Here is a 20,379-nt window from a genome sequence, read left to right on the forward strand (position 1 = left end):
GGAAGATTGTTGCAACAGCAAAAAGAGGATCTGTCAGGACTCAAGCCCAAAGAGGTCCTGATCCTAGGACCTAGTGGGTTGTTTGGCAGGGACGGAGACCAGAGTATAGCAAAGGCACATGACATGGCAATGTTTATGCATATGGTTAGGCTGTAATTTTATTTTCATTTTTGACTCACTTCATTATGATTACTGGAGAATTGTCGCAGTCAATTCCTATTCTTTTCAGAGTGGCTTGGTTAGATGAGTTTGGTGTGAAAATCCTCTTCCAGCACCAAGACACTGGAATTCCATGCTGAATGCGTCCCGTTCAAAATGCTTTCCATTTAAACAGTAGTCACACTGAGCAAAAGTTTTTCGAGGAGGTGAAAAGCACATGTGTCCCAAGAGGTAGAAAATATACATCTGGACTGAAAGCATGCAATTGAAGGTGATCCCCAAAGAAACCAAAACAATGTTAGCGTGCACATTTAACCTTATTTCTTGCTCAGCCACACAGCTGCAAATAAAATGTTTTAAGTGTGTTGCAAAGTGCAATACACAAATATGACACTAGATGGCGACGGTGAGCTATGGTAAATCCAGTGTATTTTTCAAAACGTTTTTTAAAAAGCATTTTGGCAGCGTTTTTTTATATGTGCTTCGATTCCACCACTGTTTCCTGATTTATCTGCATTTGTTTGAAAAAGCCACTTCCATTAAGCGTGGGGACTTTTCAGATTTTCACAGCTGTTTCACCACAACACCAGCACACACACTATTCTGGGGTTATATCAAGCTTTCAATACTGAATTATTGCAGGATATCGGTGTAGCCTTGTGCTGCCAGCCATGGCAGAGCTCAATGGAGGGAGAAGCCAGCCAACCAGCCAAGTCTCAGGGGATACATGCTTGGAGGGAGAGTCCGTATGCAAGATTCAGCCCAGTCCTAAGGTCAGGAGTATTTCAGTTCACGTAGTCAGATTATCCGGGGGGTCAAGAAAGCCAAGGGTCCAAGGTCACGAGAAGCAACAAACAGCAAGGTCTAGTCAGGAATGACGAATGTTGTTTCCAGAAACTGACTGAGACTGCAAACCCTGCTTAAGAAAGCTGGAGCTGACTGGTTCTCATCAGGAGCAAGAAGGCTGATCCACAGCAGGTGGAGTTCCTTCACCTTCTGCTCCTTCAGGCTGCTGCTAGGCAGGTGAAGCCGACTCGTGGCCCATGACAATATCCCAAACACTGCAAGGGGACTCCGCATCTCTTCTCGGCAATGAATAAACATTGGCGTGCCAAGCTGCCCTTGAATATCTATGCACTCTTGACAGAGGTTGGTCTCTGAGGCTGTGTCATGGGGGTCAGAGTACTCTTGGCATGCAAATGACAAAAATACCTTTTATTTATTTGTGTCCGTATGATAATGGAGAACTTTGCAACACACAGGGGGTGTCATTTTGCCTGGACAACAGTTTTGTCTCTTTATATATGGGAACCATATTTTTGGAGAGATGGGGAGATATAAGCTCAAAAGAAGATGGAGAGACACTTGTAACAATCTAAAGCTTTGCCATATGTCCCATTGCTTCCAAGTAAATATGATCAATATTGAGCTTCAAGACATATTTACCACGACATATCTTGTTGAAGGTCATTCAATGTTCACACAACACACTTAAATGGGGTTGCCATATTATCAGAAAGTGGAAATCTGGACACAAAAGTTGTTAAGCTTTTTTGCCAAAATTGCAAAGAAAAAAGAGAAAAGGTTTTAAAGCTATTTTAAAGGAAAATAAGCAAAAACGGCACTGCCAACATGATTGCCATTCGTCTGGAACTTTCCGGACATTTCCCCCATTTTCGCCTGGCACTGCTTCCAGCTGCAGTATTCCGGGTATGTCTGGGAAATTCTGGGTGTATCACACCCCTAACTTAAAGTAGCATGATGCTGCTTTAAATGGTTACAGCTTCCATCGAAGAATTCTGGGAGCCTGTCTAAATAATATATACGCTGTTGGAAAGGCCTTGCTTCCAGCCATCTTGAAAATGGGTGCAACTTGAGTTTGACTTTGAACTTGAAAATATAACATGTGTATTCTGAAGGCATGAACCAACTGTCAAGCTTTTCTCTTTTCTTTTGCAAAAAAATCTCCAAAAAAGAAGAAATTTTAAAAATTATTCTTTAGGGAAATGGCCAAAAAATTCAATGCTTCTGATATGGGCTGCAGTGTGCCCAAATTTTAACCGATTTTTAAAAAAACTGCCGGGATGTCATTTTTGACGGATGAATCCCGGCTATGTCTGGGAAATTACAGACGTATGGCAGCCATGCGCACTTTCTCAAGCTCGCAAACTGGCAGTTGCTGCACTCTAGGCTCTCTTCGCCCCTCATAATAAACATAGATGAAGACTGTAAATGTGCAATGTTCCCTTGCTTTCAGGTTCCTTGCTATAAAAGCAACTATATGTATATCTGTAGTGGAGAGGGTCTGAGGCTTGGACTTAGGCTAGTGAGTTACCTGGGAATGGGTGGGCTGAAGCCTCAGAGGACTGGGACATTTGCAGGGAAACCAAAATGCTTGTTTAAAAAGCTATTGTACTCCCAACCTTACTGTACACTTGTGAAACATGGATCACTTATAAACGCCATCTCCAACTCCTCAAAAGACCCCATCAATGGTGTCTCCAAAAAATGTTGCACATCACTTGGGAAGACAGGAGAACTAATGCCAGCATACTGGAAGAAGCAAAGATCACCAGTGTCAGAGCATTGATTCTTCAACATTCACTTCATTGGACTGGTCATGTTGTTTAGATGCCTGATTATCATCTTCCAAAGCAACTACTCTATTCCAAACTTAAAAATTGAAAGTGTAATGCTGGTGGTCAACAAAAGAGGCAAATCTAACAAAATGTAAAGGCAAATCTAACAAAATGTAGCATAAACACCGACAGTTGAGAAACACTGGCATGTGAACGCTCCAATTGGAGCACAGCCTTTAGCAAAGGTGTCATGGGCTTTGAAGACGCTCAGAATCAGGACAAAAGGGAGAAATGAGCTAAGTGGAAGGCACACTTGGCAAACCCTCACAGTGATCAACTCCTGCCCAGAAACCTATGTCCACACTGTGGAAGGATGTGTGGATCCAGAACTGGCCTCCACTGTCACTTACGGACTCACTGTTAAAACTGTGTTCATGGAAGACAATCTTACTCGGTTAGGATTGATCGCCAAAGTAGAAGAAGCTACCTGAAAGTGGGTGTGCTCAGAGCCCTAAGGCAACATGAAGCCCGGACAGTCCAGACTGACGAGTCCTGGCCTTCTGACCTTACGTGGTCAACAGAGCAGGAACGCCTACCTGCAGCACTTCCAGGCTTTCCTCTGGCTCGAGAACATAGGCTCCAGTTTGGGATTTGGGCATGTCTATCCCTGGCCTGCCTCTGGCAATGAGCTGAGATCTGCATGTTCATTTGCTGTGATTTCCTATCTGCTTTTCGGCTTGCCGTGTTTCATTCCTGTTCTCCACTGTTCTAACGCCAATCTCTGTGTACTCGACAATTGCAATTAATTTACGAGGGAATTATTCTCTCTCTCTCTCTCTCTCTCTCTCTCTCTCTCTAAGCCTTATTTTCAAGTCTTGCGCAATTCCCGGATTTAGAAAGGTCTGTTCGTTTTGGTAACTGCTGGGGAGTACCTTGTCCGCTCAAATGCTCTCACTGTGTTAGTGCCAGTTCCTGCTCTCATCCTTCTGTAATTGTTAACTTGAATGGAATGCAAAAACTCTGGTTTGGGGCTGGTAGAACTTTAACTTTTGGTAGATGGCGAAAAGCAGGAATGGAGGGAGGTAGACTTTTGCTGCTTGAAAGGTAAGTCCGTATGTGTGTTTATATCCATTCATGTTGCATGGGACAGTTTTGTGGTTCTCTGCTTTTCCTCTTTTTCCTTTCCGTGCGTTCAACGTGCTACGTATCATCTGCTCTTCTTCTTTTTTAAAAAAACGCAGCTGTCAATGAAATGTCTCTGTTTCGTTCCAAAGATTTATTTTGAAATCGAATATTGTTCCTTTCCTAACTTTTCCTTGTCGGGTTTTTTCCAGTTAAACACGCCTAGGCTTGAGTACAGATTAGAAGTTAACAATAAGGGGAAAGGTTGTTGCGATTTATGCCCCACAATTACACGCGAATAGTCTTGACTGATATATCTATGGAGGGTTTTTTTCCTCCCCCCTGCCCCCCGCAAGGCAGATAAAGTTGCAGTGGCCAGGGAGAGACACACACAGGGATTAAATCTCGAATCTGCTGCCCTTGCTGCATTTGTGGTTACCTGAATACTACCTGTAAGTGCTTTGTTACCATTGTACCCTGTTCTCAGCGGTGTTTGCATGGAGGGTGGAACTGAAGGTTGTTTAGTGTCTTGTAAAACATTTACCAAAAGCAGCCAGCCATAGATTTGAAGGGCATTCCATTGCCAGTGAGGGAGCGAAGTTGCACGAAAGAGGGCGAACGCCAGGTACTTGCCAGGTACAGTTTCATATTTTTCATCTTCTCCTTATCCAAGAGGCTTTCGGCAGAGGGGCACCGTTTGTGATGGCGTGGAACGAAAACGAAACGGGTCCCAAATAGTTCTGTTAAATAGCACCCACGTATAATTCATTTCCATACGTGACTTGCAGGAGTGAACATTCAGTGACTGTTTGTGGATGGATTTGGGTGGTTTTGCACTAAACAGAAAACAAAAAAACCCACCCCAGTGTTAGTTACGAAATGGTTTCAATGTGACTCAGCAGCAGGCAAATCACCCATGAGTTTAGGGTTTGCAACATTAACAATGTGCAATTCAGTGATTTGCAACTTGGATGTTAGAGGCTGATTTTCTGTGCAAGGTTCTGCTCAGTGTTTTCTTTGTAAAACAGATATTAGAAAGAAGGCTAGCTTACTCTTGTGGCTTTCCCCTCGAACAGTGACATGTGTGTTAACATGTTCTGGCATAAACACGGATAGTTTCGGATTTAGAGAGAGTGTTAAAAATGGAGGATTTTACTGGCAGTTAGAAGCTACACAGTATACAATTAGAGGTTAATTATATAGGGATCCCCAATCTCGCTTGCACACAAAACTTCACATTTTGTGAATATCTTGAGAAAGTCACATACCAACTTTTTGCGCATGGGGAATGCAAAGTGTATGGTTTGTTGGCAAATGGGCTATTCTGTACACTGCAAAATGTAACAATGCAAAAGAGGCTTGCTTTTCTGTGCGCTGCTCTTTCGTGGCGTAAAAGTGTCAGAGTTTTGTGTCGCCCAGAAAAACCAATTGTGCCACCTTTCTCAAAGCAACCGATACTTTTTGAATCGTGGCCGCATTTACCTGTTGAGCCTATGTGCTCTCCAATTTACGCTAAATGGATAGTGCCGGAATACAACAGTTCCTAAACAACATTAATATGAATATGAATTAAATTATCTTGAGCCACTCGCCATTGCTATTTGTGTATAAAGGACACAACACATTTCAACCATTCTTTTGAGGGTAGCGGTTCCCTTCCTAATCGCTGTATCCTAAAGACTAAAGATCAGCATGACTGTAATCCAATGACTCTGTACCTGAATCGGTTTTTTGAAGAAATGCTTTACCAAAAAGAGCAGTCTCCAATTTGCAGCTTTTGTAAACAGGCCTGCCTGTAATACAGTGGTACCTCAGGTTAAGTACTTAATTCGTTCCGGAGGTCTGTTCTTAACCTGAAACTGTTCATAACCTGAAACACCACTTTAGCTAATGGGGCCTTCTGCTGCTGCCGTGCCGCCGGAGCACGATTTCGGTTCTTATCCTGAAGCAAAGTTCTTAACCTGAAGCACTATATCTGGGTTAGAGGAGTGTGTAACCTGAAGCGTATGTAACCCAAGGTACCACTGTAGTGCTTTAGTTTTCCTCATTTGCTAGGACAACTATGTGGTGGACTTCATTTGTCTTATACACTTTGCAATACAGTATGTAGTTGTTTGTGTGTCTAAATGGTCAGTTCTCATGTTCTCGGTGGGCAGAAGACAGATCAGGATTTACTGGAAGACGTCTGGGAAATTTGCAAGTGATCTGCAATGGCAGAAGGGCTTTTTCCAACTAAATAAGCCTACTGAAAAGTAGAACAGAACAGAACAGAACAGTATGCTGTCTTTTGTGGGAAAGGACCAAAAGCTCAGTTCTGCTACCAGCCAAAAACAAATTCTTTGGCTCCGAACATGCTCAGAAGCACACTTTAATCATTTAATTCTGACTGTATGTATTTTACACCTGGCTGCGGTTGATCAGTCTAGGGTTTCTAGTAAAAAAACAAAGACGATCTAACAAGCCTGCCAATTGCTACCCCTGTGCTAAGTTTTATAGCTTCTCTTGGGTCACAAGGGCCTCAATTTGAAGCTAAAAGAGAGGTGACAATGTTATCTATTATCATGTGATGACATTTTTCTTTTACAAAAACTGATCACCATAAGAATTGGCAGCTTAAGAGAGATGGTACACAGTGCATGTTTACTTGGAAGTAAATCCCAGTGTGGCTTATTCCCAAATCAGGGTATGTAGGATTGGCAGCCTCAGACTTTAATGCTACTGTTATAGAAAAATAGGAGCGCCTACATACTCACACGTAAGTCCCATTTTCTTCCAAGTATATGCTTGTCTTGCCCTCTTGCATGTTCCCCAAGAGGCTAATTTAGTCCTTGAGTGACTAGGCTTTCTTGAACTTGCTCCCAAATGAAATGGCCCCATATAGGTTGGATGGAGAGATAGAAGGATGAGGGGAAACCCAGCCTTGGAAGTAGTCACAAAAGCAAAAATCCATATGTCATGTGTAGAGTGTTGGATGAGGACCAGGAAGACACGAGTTCTACTCAGGCCATTAAGTTCAGTGGGGGACCTTGGTTGGGGGCCAGTCACCCTCTCCCAGCCTGACCCAATTCCAGGGACTTTTGTGAGGGGGAAAATGGTGGTGGGGTGGAACATCTGAGTTCCTTGGAGAAAAAGCACCATTAACACCAACCTAGCAGTTCGAAAGCACCTCCGGGTGCAAGTAGATAAATAGGGACCGCTTACCAGCGGGAAGGTAAACGGCGTTTCCGTGTGCGGCTCTGGTTCGCCAGAGCAGCGATGTCACGCTGGCCACGTGACCCGGAAGTGTCTTCGGACAGCGCTGGCCCACGGCCTCTTGAGTGAGATGGGCGCACAACCCTAGAGTCTGGCAAGACTGGCCCGTACGGGCAGGGGTACCTTTACCTTTACCTTTAACACAGTAGCAATCAGAATAAAATGGGGAAAGCGAGCTTTCCATTTTATACTGAACGTGCATTTGTTGACAGAGGTATTGCACTTTCTGCGTTCCAAAATGTCCATCTTTAATCACTTAATCCTCAAGCACACTCTCAAATTTCAGGAGCGCTTGCTCCGAAATACAGTGATACCTTGGGTTACATACACTTCAGGTTACATACGCTTCAGGTTACAGACTCCGCTAACCCAGAAATAGTGCTTCAGGTTAAGAACTTTGCTTCAGGATGAGAACAGAAATTGTGCTCCAGTGGCGCGGCAGCAGCAGGAGGCCCCATTAGCTAAAGTGGTGCTTCAGGTTAAGAACAGTTTCAGGTTAAGTACAGACCTCCGAAACGAATTAAGTACTTAACCCGAGGTACCACTGTAAGTGTGCAACCTTAAGGCATTTGAAATCTTAGGATAAAACAGATAAACTGGATATCTTTTTTAATTTATTTTTTTTAATTGCTGTTTTAACTTTGAAGAATGACAGAACAATAAGCTGCCCAGGTTTCCAGAATGATCTGGCTGCAAATCAATATCATAGATATAAAAATGGGCATTGGACATATTTTTCCCCTGTAGCTAGTGGGGGGGAAAATGGACATTTTCCCCTGACTCTCTGTGTAGCAAGGGAAACTGAATTGGGAAAATGGCCTTAGCAACTTGCTTAGATTTAGTGGGGGATAAGCTAAGGATACAAGTGAGTGGATTTTATCCCATGTTTAGTCATCAGCTGCATCCTTGTTTACTAAGTTCCAGTCAGTTACACCTGAGCAAATACAGTAAAGGTAAAGGGTCGGAACACAAGTCTCAGAGAGAAAATTAACAGCAGAAACTTCTGTTGGAGTGGGGATGCTGAGGTGGCAAGAACGTCGGGTCTTCTGTATTTATTTGCAGGGCTCAGATCTTTTTATAAACTAATTTTTAATGGGCATTTTGCATGGTGCCCTGATTATGTGCAAACACACACAAATGCAGCCGGAGTATTGGAAAGCCAAAAACATTTAAAAAATAAATAGAACCCTTATTTTAAAATGATATAGAAACAATACAGAGTGAGGGCATGGGTAGTACACACGAAGGAGCAGCTCCAGTGCCTTCCTTTCCCCTAGTTTGTAGAGGGATTTTTGTGGTCTTCACGGTCTTGGAATTTGCAGACCTGCCAAGATAGGTGGCAAGCTCCCAAATACAGTGGTACCTTGGTTCTTAAACACCTTGGTACTCAAACAACCTGGAACCCAAACACTGCAAACCCAGAAGTAAGTGTTCAAGTTTGCAAACTTTTTTTTTTGGAAGCTGAACGTGCTCCGTTTTGAGTGCCACACTTCCGTTTTGAGTGTTATGCTTCCGATTTTAGTGCCACACTTCCGTTTTGAGTGTTATGCTTCCAATTTGAGTGCCACGCTTCCGTTTTGAGTGTTACGCTTCCGATTTTAGTGCCACACTTCCATTTGGAGTATTATGTCGATGTCTGTCTGTTTTTGCTATTTATTTTGCGTTTTTGTGGCTCTTTTTTTGTGTGGCTGTGTGGAACCCAGTTCAGCTACTGATTGATTGATTGATTGATTGTGTGACTGCAGTTCATTGTTTATTGCTTTCATTTTATGGATCAATGGTCTCGTTAGATAGTAAAATTCATGTTAAATTGCTGTTTTTTTTAAATGGCTGTTTTTAAAAGTCTGGAACGGATTAATCCATTTTCCATAACTTTCTATGGGAAAGGGCGCCTTGGTTTTGGAACACTTTGGTTTTTGGAATAGACGTCCGGAATGGATTAAGTTTGAGAACCAAGGTACCACTGTACTCCCCATTGAGAGATGCAGTTCCCTGGGGACTGTGGCTGCTCAGGAATTACAATTTCCCATTTCATAGAAGCCTTTGGACCTGTGATTTTGTGTTGCAGATCCCCAAAGCCATCTCTGGTCTTGGGCCACCGGAAGCACCTTGCGTATTTGGTTGTGTTGACGGATCCAGTTGGGTCCTTTTTTTCTTTTTTGCAGAGCAATAAGCAATTTGGGAGGACAGCAAGCTGTTATTGTCTTCCCTTCCAGAAGCTACTTTGTCCATAACTTCCCCTTTCAAGAAAGGGACTGCGGGTAACTAGGCAGACTTGTTGGTACAGTGTTTCTGGGGTTGCCAGTTGGAGAGATGGATATTGGGCATGCAGCGGACTCGCTTCTCGCAGAGAAAACTCCTGTGTGCGTTCTTGCCTAGACGTCTCTCATGGCTTTCTGCAAAGCTGAAAGGAGCCTTAAAACAAAATCCCTGACCTTCAGGAGTTAGTTGGTTTTCTGGTCTGTTGGGCAAAAAAATGCTCTCAGCACACACAACCATTGTCTGCTCAGCATAGCAGAGACAAACGCAGGAGGAGGGGAGTCCTGCAATGTGTAGTGCAAAAAGTTTGAACTTTGTACAGATAACCCTGATGCAAGATTGAAATACACCAGAAAAAAAAGTTTTTAGATGTATGCAGTATGTCGAACAATATCAAAATATGCTTACAACAGTGCTGGCAGTATTAATAGATCTATAAATGGCTATAAACTGCCACCCATAACAAAGAGAAATGCATATTTGCAGCATTAATCTCCATTTACCCCTTCTTCTCCTGGAGCTACTATTTAAATGCCAGGGGAAAGAACTAATTAATCTCCAATTAAACACCAATAAGAATAAAAACAAAAGCTAGAATTATCTTGTAATTACAAACTCATCAGAATGACCTCTATAAGGCAGCCAATGTATCCATGGCCGAAATCTGCATATCAGGATTTCTGTTTTCAAAAACCACAAGCGAAAGCCATTCTTAAGTAACAGAAAACACTGGACGGGATTCAGCTAAGTTTTACTCAGGCTAGACATGTTGGAATTAACGAACATGACTAAGACTGTGTGCGCCTTGCTGTTTAGTCTAGTTCCAGGCTTTCGAATGCATGTGCACATGATGTTAAAGAACGTGGGCGGCACTGTGGTCTAAACCACTGAGTCTCTTGGGCTTGCCTATCGGAAGGTCGGCGGTTCGAATCCGCACGATGGTGGTGAGCTCCCTTTGCTCTGTCCCAGCTCCTGCCAACCTAACAGTTCAAAAGCACACCAGTGCAAGTAGATAAATAGGTACCGCTGTGGCGGGAAGGTAAATGGCGTTTCCATGAGGTCTGGTTTCCGTCACGGTGTCCCATTGCGCCAGAAGCGGTTTAGTCATGCTGGCCACATGACCCAGAAAGCTGTCAAATGGTGTTGGGGGTTCCGTTCCCTTCCCTGTGTGCCCCAAATATCTGCTCCAAGGGGGTTCCCTGGAGAAGACCGGGGGGGGGGAGAACTGCTGTGTGCTCAGAAGTTCATTGTGTTGGTGGAGCTGCGACATTGGATACCGTCCTCGGCGTTCAGGTCTTGACCCTGCTTCAAGGTCTCGTGAAAGCCCATGAGGAGTCTGACAAGTGCTCTTTCATGTGGGGATGGGAAGACACCTTAAAGTCCAGTCCGTCCCAGTTCTGCATTGGGCAAGGGACTAACTTGGTTCCTCGTTGTCGTTTCTGTGTGAATCTGAAAGCACTGAAAAGCTTATTTCTGAGTAAACATGCCAAACGTTGACGCCACACAATTTCACGCTCGCTACGTGTGTTAGGAAGGAGTCAGAATCCTTGGGGGGAGAATTTCACTTCCTGAAAAATACATGTGAAAAATATGTAGAGCAGTATCCGTTCTGAGCTAGTTTAATGAGCTGTATGAGAACAAACAGGGGAAACAAAATGCTTGTGTTACATACTGTGATATGTGCATTACATATATCCCTGTGATCTTGTTTTATCATGTTGGTTTGCTGCCCATAAAGTTCATTAGATGGAGTACATTTCTGGTCCCCACAGTATATTGGAAGGAAAAAAGACATGTATAATTTTAAGCCAGAGTGCATTTTAAACTATTACCCTTGGGGAGGGGGTTGTTTATTACTATGCAGTTCTGTTGAACCAAGGGCTTAATGGTTTTCAGGATGAAGTTTCAAGCCCCATGCAATCAAGTACTTGGCATCAGACTTTTAAATGGGAGATATGGTTGTGTAGAAGGTCCCGAACTTCCATAAGAACTAGAAACTTAGCTTCTCTCCCCCTTTTAAGTGAAGATAGAAAACCTTGGGATTCTTTTCAAGTTGCCTAGCAATAGTTTGCAACCTTTCTTGATCTGGGGTCCACCTTTAACTGAAACAAGAATTAAGGTCCCGTTTCTTCATTCTTTTCACCATGCATCTTTCTGATGGTGCTGCTTTTGTGACCCATAGCTTGATCTCAACCCATCCCTCAACCCACCAGTTGAAGACCAGTGGCCTAATTTTTCAGTAACAGGAAATGCTGTTCTACTTTATGGTCAAGTTTGAGAACGGAGAGGAGGTTCCCAGCTTGCCATCAGGAAGGTTTATTGCTTGCAATAAATTGACTGACATACAATCATCTACCCAGCAATTGGCTTAAGCCCACATTCTGTCGGTAGCCATAGATATAGTTGACCAAGCACTTTAAATGGTTTCTCATATGCTTATGTTAAAAGAGTCACATGGGCTTAGAATGGCATCTGTTATGTATAACATATTTTAAAAGCATATACAGTATTTTTTGCTCCATAACACTCACTTTTTTCCTCCTAGAAAGTAAGGGGAAATGTCTGTGCGTGTTATGGAGGGAATGCCTACGGGTGGCGGGGGGGGGATCTGCTGCAGTCGTGAGCAGAGGATCCATGGTTCCCCTTCCTTCCCTCCTCCGTGGCTCGCTTTGAAACAGCAAAGCGGGAGAAGAGCCTTAAACCCCTCCCCTTAACCCCCTCTTCTGCATTATTAGCAGCATCCTTCTCCACCCCCCCCCCGCATGCTCCTTGTCCCTTGAGTGCTTTTTCTTCCCTCCCCACTTAAAACGTGGTTACAAAGCATGGATCCACATGGATCCTCAGGAGTTTTGCATTGGGCTACTCCAAACTCACTGTCAGATCACATGTCTGTGGCCACAGCATGAACCACAAAAATCATACATCCACTGTTTCGTTTAGAATATTTTTTTTTCTTGTTTTCCTCCTCTAAAAACTACATGCGTGTTATGGTTGGGTGCGTGTTATAGAGCGAAAAATATGGGTAAGTGATCAGTATTAGAGCCTTCATATGCTTAGTGCATCTATATTGATTAGGATGTCATCTCAAGTGTAAAATAATGTTGACATTCAATGTTGGTGGTCTGCTTCTAAGATTATGATTATTATTAATACACTTTCAAGCCAAATCAGTACAATCCAGTAATAAGATGCATTGCATGTTCTAGCATACCACAGATACATTCAGTTTTCTTTTCAATATCTTGCGTCAGTTTCTGTTGCTGTATTTGGACACTTCTCAGATATTACTGAACAGGATTACCCACACGTTTCTCTTCTCGATAAAGCAGGTAGTTAGTGTTTCATTTCAAAGTCTTCATGCTATCAGCCGTTTCATAAATGGCATCACACCTAAAGTGGGAATACAACACACATTTCCAAACACAAAGTGCTCAACAGAGAGGCCAAATTGAGGGCAACTCTATGTTAACTGTGTGCTTGATGGCAAATTCAGATTTCCTTGACACATGTGAAGTGGCTTTGTCATTCATCCTGGGTCAGTTACACTGTACAATTGAAGTTTCACAGCCAAACAACAGGAGTTTGTTGCTCTTTTTGTTTTACCGTTACAATATTATTTTGACAGCGACAACGTAGCGAAGGATGAAAAGAGGTTCGTTTCCTTAGCTGATCAGTTCTGAGGCCAGCTTTGAAAAAACTCTCTTGCTTGATTCTGGCTTACCTGAATACTTGCAGGAGTTGGAGCATACCAACCAGGAGCCTGAGTACCATAGCTGTCGACCTTCCCTTTTTTTGGTGGGAAATTCCCTTATTCCAGCGCCGTTTCCCGCTGCTATCCCAGATTGTTAGATATCCCATAGACTGTCCCCGGGCAGGTGAGGCTGCTGATCCCTTACTTTCAAATCTGAAAGTTGACAGCTATGCTGAGTACCTGGGGACAAAGGGAGCACCCACTGCATTGTAGCATTGACCTAGGGGCATTTACTCCTGACCTGAGTGGATCACCCCTATGGTTAATGCCAGGGGTCAGCAACCTTTTTCAGCCATGGGCTGGTCCACTGTCCCTCAGACCATGTGGTGGGCCGGACTATATTTTTTTGGGGGGAAATGAACGAATTCCTATGCTCCACAAATAACCCAGAGATGCATTTCAAATAAAAGCACACTTTCTACTCATGCAAAAACACGCTGACTGTCCGTAGGCCGGATTTAGAAGGCAATTGGGCCGCATCCGGCCCCTGGGCCTTAGGTTGCCTACCCCTGGTTAATGCCATTTCACTTCACTGAGAAGCTACATGCTGCCCTGGGATTCTGGTCAAAAGTAATTTATGCAGGAGAACACTGTCAGGGCTTGGATGGATCTGCAGGGAGTTTTGAACTGGTAATCTGAGAGATCTCAAATGGAGGGTCCAGTCTCTGCATCAGCACCCACTTATGTACGGAATAAGGAATTGCAAGGAGACCATCTTCTTTACAGCAATAGACCAGTCCACCCGACCAGAGAAGAATAGCAGATCAAGTTGATGGATTATGCCGAAATGGCTAAAATGCCCAGAAGAATCAGAAATCAGGAAGACCAAAATTTTAATAAGGAATGGGGAAATTTTATAATTTATCTTAAAAACAATTGTAAACGCCTAAAATTGTAAGTAGGATTGAAATAACACTTGTAGTCTAATGTAGTCTAAAATTCACCATTAGACTACAAGTGTCATTCCAATCCTGCTAACGATTTTAGCTGTTTACATTGGTTTTTAAGATAAATGATAAATTTCCCCCATTCCTTATTTTCCTGATTTCTGATTCTTCCGGTCATTTTAGCCATTTTGGCATAAACCACCAACTTGACCTGCCATTCCCACTTTGGTATTTTCTGCTTCAGTTAGAGCCAACTCCTCTTAGATTTACACTGAGCCTGCAGAACGGCACAAGAAATGTAGCCTAGCAAACTTGTGAACTCTTGCTAAAAAGTCTGACTGCATTTGGCATTTGCTCCCATCACTTCCTTATCCATCCGTTTTTATACGGGTTAAGCCAGGGGTAAATTGGAGAAGTGAAAGACGCCGTGTTTGCACTTCTCAGGCCCTGGAGACGACAATATGGCACTACAATTAGCAGGCATGCAATTTATTGCGCTGTTCGAAATCCACCCTCCCCAGTGCCTGCAAGCAGGACGGAGAGGGGGAAAGAGAGTTTACAAAATGGGCGAGTCTCCCAGAAGAAGGGCACAGGTTTTCCATGGGCAGGGCTGGAACTTTATCGGAAGATAGAACAAGGGAGGGGAAGGTGGAGTACAGGTCTGGGCTCTCAGTGCAGTACATAAGACTTAGCAAATAGGCTGCTTGGAGACAATGTCGGGCTGGGCAGAGGAGGAGGAAAAGTGGTGGAGACAGCCTCCCCATCCTGACCTTTCCAAGGAGGAGGAGGAAGAAGAAGATGACTGTACAGTGGTACCTTGATTCTCAAATGCCTTGGTACTCAAACAGCTTGGAACCCAAGCACTGCAAACCTGGAAGTAAGCGTTCCGGTTTGTGAACTTTTTTTGGAAGCCTAACATGCTCCGTTTTGAGTGTTACACTTCCAATTTGAGTGCCACACTTCCATTTTGAGTGTTATGCTGACAATTTAAGTGTTACGCTTCCGATTTGAGTGCCACAATTCCTTAGCTGCCAGGGATGATGGGAGTTGTGGTCCATCAATAGCCAGGGACCCGAGTTTAAGAAATACAGCCTTAGAGGTTAGAAGCTTTTTATCCAGATTCCTGTGTTTCTATAAATCATACCTACGCCACCCAGAGTTTCTGAGTTCCAAGATTTCTTATGCTGCCATTAACTCTTTATAGATGGCCTTCTTACTAGTTTGTGGAAGGTCAATTCTCAGTATAGCCAAATAGCCAGAGAAGCATGAACAATTTTTAGAAAGTGTCATCTCCGCCCCCCAGGCTGATAATAGTGCTTTATTATGATGCTGATTATGATGATTATTATTTAAAAATTATGTTATTTTGACAAACTAATAATCATAAATAAATAAAAAGAAGAAGTCCCCCAAAATTTCAACACCTCTTGCAATGGTTTGAGCCCTTTCCGTTTTAACAGTACAAATTCTACAAACACCCTTCATATCTCCTCAAAATCATTTCTCCTGCATATTCCCTGTCTTACCTTAATGGCACGTGAATTTATCCCACACCTCTTTATACCATTCTTCCATTTTATAGTCCACTTGCCCCTTCCGCTTCCTAGCTATAAGAACTCGTGCAGCTGTCAATATATTTGTGAGCAAGTCCTTCATAGCCTGCAAACCTTCCACCCCATCGTAAATTGATAATAATGCTACCTCTGGACTTTCAGTCAGCTTTAACCCAGTGATTTCTGTTATCTCCTTAAACACCCTTTGCCCCACAAAATGTACATATTTACACCCCCACCACATGTGAGCATAATTCCCTGTTTCCTGGCATCCCCTCCAACATAACACCGAATATTCCTTGTTTATTTGATTTAATCTGGCTGGTGTATTGAATACCAGAAACAGTGTTAAAGAACTGGTTTAACCACCAAGCTGAAAGGAAGAAACCTGTTCAGCCTTTGAGGATGGACTCCTTTGCATATAAGAGAATTTCCTTGGGATTGGTTCACCCTTGCTATTCGATAAGATTTCATTGGTGTATGAAATCTGAGCCTGGCAGTAGAATGAGCATTTAGGTGGCTGTAGCCATTCTGCAATCACTGGGATCCTCCAGGTGTCCAATTTGCTGAGCTCTCATCCTGATTAACTTACACAAAGCTTGCTCAGAGTTTTGGTTATATCCAGCCTTTACCGAGCATCTCTTCCGACTTGTTTGCAGGGCAGTTACATGACAACCAAGCATCCACCCTGATTCACTTGCAGGGTGTTTACATGTATTCCTCTTATTCATTCATCTCATACTTTTCCATGTCACTTTCCTATCTGCAGAGAGTCGGTCGTTTGCTTGTTTTAAGGAAATGGGTGGTGGGCTCTTGTGGGCCGCAGAACTTTATCCACAAGCAGAAAGGTTTAAGTTGCATTGTGCACTTAAATCCCTGCCGCGAGGTACTGACAGTTTGCAAGTGTCTGCTGTTAGACACTTTTCGGAGATGATACCTCGGGGCAGTAGGCGAGTCCTGGCCCTCACTGGCTTGCCCGCCCTGAGTAGAAGAACGGTAGCTGGAGGACGCAAGGCTGCAAAGGCTGTTGCTGCCGCCATTGCAAGGACTGTTGCTGTGCCATTGCACAGACCCTACTGTGCCCTTCAATGGATTCCCTTTGCTTACAGATTAGCAGGCAAACTGTATCCTATTAACCATATTAGATATTTGTCTACAGCTTTTGCTACTGCTTGCTATGAGATGGTGGTGACATAACTGGAACAGCCAGGCATGTGTTTTGAGTATACCTGCATATATGTCCATGTTACAGTGCAGTTTGTTTTCTGCAGGGTTCTACCTGATTTATTTATTTTTTTATAATAATTTTTATTAGTTTTCAATTACAATCCAATAATAGCCTCATTATAACAATACCAATTTATAATACAATTACTAATACCAATCGTTCAAACACCGAATTATATAATTTAGGTGGCCCCCCACGTGCTGGAACTGATGGGTTGATTATTTTCTTTATTTCTGTGTTCCAAAATCTTACTAATTTCAATTACATTCCAGTCATCATAATAATCCCTTACACAACAATTGCCATATTAATAACTTCTATTCATGTTGACACATTAAATGATTTATAGAACTACAAGTGAGGAACTCAAACTATATCCTTGTTCTTCCTGTGTGTGGCAATTATTCTGTTTCTTCCTGTCCTTGTAAGATGTGTCTATCTTTTTTCGGTTGTTGCTGTTGTCCAGTATGCCTTGGGTAGAGCTGATAGGGTTCTTCCTGATTTAGATCTTCTTCTTCGTCGTCGTCCTTAAGATTATGCATTCATCACACTAATGAGAGCAGAAGGAGCCACAGATCACACTATGCCACAGATCATTTTAACGAAAATAAAGTTGTTTCCATTGTGAAAAGCAGGACAGTGGGATAGCTCCGTTGGTAATGGCATGAAAGCCTTCATTTCAGGGTTGTGGGTTTGAACCCCACGTTGTGCAAAAAAAGAGAGATTTTAGAGGGTTGGGCTAGATGACCCTTGGGGTCCTTTCCACACAGTTCTATGATTGTCTAAAAATTGAGAAAATCTAAAGCAATTAACATGTCTTCTGTCAGAGCATACAGATTAATGTCAGAGTTTCTGTATCCTGACCCTCCAAGATACCTGGGTGGGGTGGGGTGGGGGACGACTTGTTTTTACAATCATAGAGTAGGGAGGAGCCTAGCCCCCAGCTTGATATAAAAATATAAATCTTCAATGCATTGTTATCAAGTCACTTACAAACTGACTTTTTTTGACATTTGTTCTTGTATCTTCCCTGTTATCAAAGTTAGACTGAGCGGTCTGCAGTTTCCCAGATGCCCCTTTTTGAAGGACACTGAAATATACTATTGGCCACTCCTTCCCTCCAGGGATTCTCAAAGATGATAGCCAGAGATCCTTAGAGTAGATCAGCACATTCCTTTCACTCCCTGGCATGTGATGGATCTGTTTTGAAAACTTCAACTTCTTTAATGTTGATTGGGATCTCCTAACCAAGTCCTTGCAGGACCAGGCTTCCAGCTCCCCATACCCTAACCCAGGGGTCAGCAAACTTTTTCAGCAGGGGGCCTGTCCACTGTCCCTCAGACCTTGGGGGGGACGACGACTATATTTTGAAGGGGGGGAAATGAACGAATTCCTATGCCCCACAAATAACCCAGAGATGCATTTTAAATAAAAGCACACATTCTACTCATGTAAAAACACGCTGATTCCCGGACTGTCTGCGGGCTGGATTTAGAAGGCGATTGGGCTGGATCCAGTCCCTGGGCCTTAGTTTGCCTACCCATGCCCTAACCCATATAAATAAGAGACCAATAAGACTGGTTTTGGGTCAAAACAGGCCACAACATTATTGAATACAGATGAAAGAGGTTTGGCTTGGGCATGGGACAATCAAAATACTTCCGGCCCACTGGCCAGAAGTGATGTGTGGTCAATCCAGGAGGGGGTTCCTAAGACTTACATCAAATAGGGTGACCCCCACAGGGACCAATGTTTGGGGGAGTGCCTTTGGCAGACATGGCCATTCCCCCCAGATCCCTTTAACAGGATACCCCAGTTTTTGGAGGGGCAAGCGGAGACTACAACCATCAAAAACAAAGGTTTGACCCAATGCCAGTTGTGACGATTGTTATGAGGCAGGCAAAACCACCGGCTGGGTGCCAATTAGCCCAGTGGGCAAATTCCTACCCGGCCCCTTAAAAGATGGTTACCTCCGTAGCCACAGCAAAGTCATTGACTATCAGCTTAAACCAAGGGTGCGTGGGCAGGGAAAGGAGCAAACAGGTAATGCCCAAGGTGTGGGCTGCTTAAATGGGCAAGGGGTGGATGCGAGGAAAACCTACCTGCTCTGTCAGCTCCGCCCCCTGTATCCCCATTTGCCAAAGCCGGGTGCAGGCTAGGATCCAGTTCCTGATAGGCAGAGGGGCTTAAGCCCCCACTGCCTATCAGAAAGGGCACCACTGTTCCAGTTCCCTCGTCGGGGCCCCGGTGAAGCCTCTGCCATCCAGCAACAATGCCACACCAAGAGGGGTGAGCGGACTTGTTGCGAATCCTCCGCACTCCTCGCCTTATGTGAGGCTGCACGCAGTTCACCTTTGGGAAGAAGGCAGGAGCAAAAGGGGAGGTGAATAATTCCATTTTCTCTTTGTCACTTGTTAAGATTTCAGCACCCTTGGTCAGCACTGGGCATACCAGAATTCCCTTCCTCTTGCTTCCAATGTACAGTGGTACCTCGGGTTACAGACGCTTCAGGTTACAGACGCTTCAGGTTACAGACTCTGCTGACCCAGAAATAGTACCTTGGGTTAAGAACTTTGCTTCAGGATGAGGACAGAAATTGTGTGGTGGTGGCGCGGTGGCAGTGGGAGGCCCCATTAGCTAAAGTGGTACCTCAGGTTAAAAACAGTTTCAGGTTTAGAACAGACCTCCAGAACGAATTAAGTTCTTAACCCGAGGTACCACTGTACCTGAAAAGTTAAGGTACAGTTAAGGTACAGTGGTACCTCGGGTACCTCGGGTACCTCGGGTTAAGAACTTAATTCGTTCTGGAGGTCTGTTCTAAACCTGAAACCCTTTTGTTGCTTTTGGTATCCTTCACCGGTCTCTGCTCATTCTGAACTTTAGCTTTCCTTACACCTGCTACTCAGTGACCTGCCCTTCCTTTGTCAGTTCATCGGTGATCACGCCTGTTGTGCCGCAACATGGACTTTAAAAGACGTCTCTCCTTTTTCATTCCCATTAGCATTGCCTGCAATTGCGCCTTTCTTTCGCAAACTCTCACTTAGCTTGAGCGCCCTTTGCCATTGCTATATATAGCCATGAAATCTGTCTGCAATTTTCTGACCTTATCAAAATCATATTTCCTGAAATCCAAGGTCCATATTAAGTGCTCTCATCTTTAGCTTTCCGTAAGATCAGAATTGTGTGGTCCCTTTCCCCCAAAGGTCCTGCTACTCTTGACTAAACTTACATTCAGATGTGGGGGTTTTGTTGGTTTTCCCAGCACTTCTGTCCCGATTTCTAATGTTCCTTTTGCACTGCGTTACCTGCATTGTTATGGACCTGAGGCATTCTGATCAATATAATGCAATGTTGTGTCAAATTTTAAATAGCAGGAAAGAACTGTATGTCAGGGTACTACCCCAAATTTCATTGTGTGAGTGGCACGATCATGAAAACAGTGAACCGCCCTGAGACCTCTGGGTATAGGGCAGCATAAAGGTAAAGGGACCCCTGACCGTTAGGTGCAGTCGTGGCCGACTCTGGGGTTGTGGTGCTCATCTCGCTTTATTGGCTGAGGGAGCCGGCATACAGGTCATGTGGCCAGCAT

The 20,379-nt window shown here is 43.7% G+C and overlaps 1 protein-coding gene and 1 long non-coding RNA gene across 19 annotated transcripts in view; one reads left to right on the forward strand and one right to left on the reverse strand.

Annotated features, from left to right (window-relative positions):
- Window positions 1-20,379, forward strand: part of RBM47 (RNA binding motif protein 47) — a 97,125-nt gene that overhangs the window by 35,409 nt on the left and 41,337 nt on the right. The window contains exon 1 of one of the 18 annotated variants that reach the window (XM_083459988.1): window positions 3,378-4,496. The exons of 7 other annotated variants lie outside the window; for them this stretch is intronic. The gene's annotated coding sequence lies outside the window, so the exon portion shown is untranslated. Of the gene's footprint in view, window positions 1-3,377; window positions 4,497-20,379 lie in introns of those variants that run through there. 10 more of the 18 variants (XM_083459987.1, XM_083459984.1, XM_083459983.1 and 7 more) reach the window with 10 other exon arrangements.
- Window positions 4,449-13,965, reverse strand: LOC310686455. Its single transcript, XR_014515936.1, has 3 exons — window positions 7,257-13,965; window positions 5,883-7,008; window positions 4,449-5,653 (listed from the first exon to the last, which is right to left on the reverse strand). It is a non-coding gene; the product is annotated as an uncharacterized lncRNA (long non-coding RNA).

The sequence above is a fragment of the Podarcis liolepis genome (genome assembly GCF_965112155.1).
Source record: "Podarcis liolepis genome assembly, chromosome: 9".
NCBI classification, from domain to species: Eukaryota; Metazoa; Chordata; class Lepidosauria; order Squamata; family Lacertidae; genus Podarcis; species Podarcis liolepis.